This window comes from Phalaenopsis equestris, unplaced genomic scaffold (assembly GCF_001263595.1).
Source record: "Phalaenopsis equestris unplaced genomic scaffold, ASM126359v1 Scaffold000726, whole genome shotgun sequence".
Classification (NCBI taxonomy): domain Eukaryota; kingdom Viridiplantae; phylum Streptophyta; class Magnoliopsida; order Asparagales; family Orchidaceae; genus Phalaenopsis; species Phalaenopsis equestris.
This window is the reverse complement of record NW_018165166.1, coordinates 34337-37121: the sequence shown is the minus strand read 5'-3', so window position 1 is coordinate 37121 and position 2785 is coordinate 34337. Positions and strand designations below refer to the sequence as shown.

Genomic DNA, 2785 nt, shown 5'->3' with positions numbered 1-2785 from the left:
GAATAGGGGAAGGAAGAAAGAGGAGGTATTCGGAAGGCGAAATTCCAAATCAAAGTCTAGAGCCAAAAAGGAAATTCATTGCTACAACTGCAAGGAGCCAGGTCATATGAAGAGATATTGTCCAAAGCTTAAGAAGCAGACTGGGGGAAAAGTGATACTTCATCGAAGTCTGTAAATGTGGTAGAAAAGAAAAGAAAACAAAAATGGGGTGAGAGAGAGGAGAAGACAATCCACCTAACACGATTCCAGAAAGGAGGAGAGTTGCTTCTCAATATCAAATAAAATCAGAATACATGTCAAAACAGGTAAACCTCTCACAACGTCGTGCATCTGATATAATGTAGCATCTGATATAATGTAGGAGGCGGAGTGGGTGAAGTGGTGAAGTGTAGTGGTGAAGCGATGAAGTTAAAATAATAATGAGAAGTCGAGATATATACGAGAAAGCCAAAGTAAAAAAAAAGGAAGCAACATGCCCAGGTAAGTAAAAGGAGGAAAACCCGATCGAGAAAAATCGGGCAGCATAACGACATAAAAATAGATTTTTTTTTACACCTGCAATTTACACAACTAAATGTTTATAACAAACACATATAATAAAAAAATGAGTTAAATTTAATTGTACCATTTTAATTTACTTACTCTTTCATTTGTTAAATGTTACGTATAGAAAATGAACTTAAAAAAATTTAATTTCTACTGTCCTATCATCTTTACCCGCCTGACTCAAAAATTTTTCATGGATTATTCCAGGGCTTTAGTAACCCATTTGATGTAGGTGCGAATGAAATCTTGAAACACTGTGAGAAAGATCCAGTAGGCTAGCTCTAATGAAGTGTAATACATGCAAGACTCAACGAAATTATAATCCTAATTTTATGCTCTACTTGAGATTCCCTATTTATAAGTTGGGACATTAGGAATTAAATGCTATAGAAAATTTTTTAGTGTATGTTGTTTATGTAATAAATACAAGATAGTATAAAGAATAGGGGCAGGTGCCCTGAGTAAAGACTAGGTCTCAGCCTGATAGTTGACCGTAGGGAATTATTAGGCCTTCTCAAACTATGGGGCTGAGTAGCTTTTTTAGTTGGATGACTGCTTGTGCTATAGATGGATCCGTTGAATCTGGCGGACTACTCTTAGGCGATTTCTTGGATATTTCTCTTAGTTAACATTTGAGCTCGCTAATTTGTTGGTTTGTGGGTATCTTATGAGGTCGGCAAGGGACTCCTCGTGGAACTCTGCCGACGAGTTCTTCTCTATCATCTCCTTAGTTGCTTTTGCCGCTGGAGGTTTACAGTGCATACATATTAGTTACTATTTTTTTTATGCTGGTTTTGATTTAACAAAGTTAATTATTAAACAATTATAGTTACAATTGGTATGAATACAAAAGATATCCTTTCTTTGTACTTTATTAATGCATTGAAAATATATGTTTTAAAACTTCTGAAGTATAATTAGTACTTTAACTGTTATGGTTATATTTAACTCCATGCAACCAACTAATTATGTTGAAGGGCTTTGCTTTCTTATCATTAATAAAGTTTCTTTCCCCCTTTGATTTTGTGGGGCACTACTGGCATTCTCATGTGCAGGAAAAAGTTCTCAGGTTCCTCTCTTCCTTCTAGAAGAAAATCTGCAGCCTGTTTTGTGCACTCAGCCTAGAAGGTTTGCAGTAGTTGCCATTGCAAGGATGGTTGCCAAAGCTAGAAATTGTGATGTAGGAGATGAGATTGGATATCATATTGGCCATTCAAATGTCTCAGACAAAACATCCACAAGGTGCATTTATTAAATTTTAAATTGATTACTTTGCGGTAGTAATATTTATCATAAAAACTTTATTTGTTGTATCATTTTCTTTAGGAGGTACATTAAACATCACCTCATAAGTAGGGTGTCTCTAGTGCATAGTACTGCTACTACTTTAGGGTGTGAGGAGAGTTTTATGTACATAACCTTATCTTGCATTTGCAATGATTTCGTTGTTGGCACAAAAACACAGGAAGATTGGACATGCCATTTGTTTTCAAACATGTAATAATCCTCTGCATTAATTCGTAGAGCATGATGCTGTGTTTGCTATACGCCTTAAATGATTATACTATACTGTCATTGATTTGGATATCTTCTTACATGTTATATTTCTATCCATCTATGCTTGCGAATACAAGCTTTTTCTTCCAACCTTCAATATCTGCGAAGTTTCTTATGGAGCTTATACTGATTCACAGATCAAAAGTTGTTTTCAAGACTGCTGGTGTCGTGTTGGAGCAGATGCGTGACAAGGGATTGGCTGCTCTTAAATATAAGGTTATTATTCTCGATGAAGTACATGAGCGGTCTGTGGAGTCTGATCTTGTTCTTGCTTGTGTCAAACAGTTTATGTTGAAAAGCAAGGATTTGAGGTATACCCCCTGTCACGATTTATTTGTCATTCTCTGAACAGTCTAAATTTTTTAGTTGGATTTTATTATTAACTGTTAATTCTTATCTTATTCTTCTGTACTCTTATTTGATATATATATATATATATACATATGTGTATATATATATATATAAATATATATATATATATATATATATATATTAAATCACATGCGATTCATTCACGCGCGGTGTCGTAACAAAATGTGTCCTTAGGCAAAATCGACATTCCGGACCCGCTGGTGCAGTCCGTTTTGTCGTCAGATGTCGTTTTGATGAATTCATCGATTTGCGTGTCAATTTTCTCGTGTCAAAAATATGGCAATATGGGTGTCCTTTCCTACCAAAATTA

General features: G+C 35.1%; 1 protein-coding gene and 1 pseudogene across 1 annotated transcript in view; one reads left to right on the top strand and one right to left on the bottom strand.

Moving 5' to 3' along the window:
• LOC110030488 (protein-lysine N-methyltransferase n6amt2) overlaps positions 1-2785 on the bottom strand; it is a 35527-nt gene that overhangs the window by 10712 nt on the left and 22030 nt on the right. The gene's annotated exons all lie outside the window — the stretch shown is intronic.
• Positions 1214-2785, top strand: part of LOC110030487 — a 7053-nt pseudogene continuing 5481 nt past the window's right edge.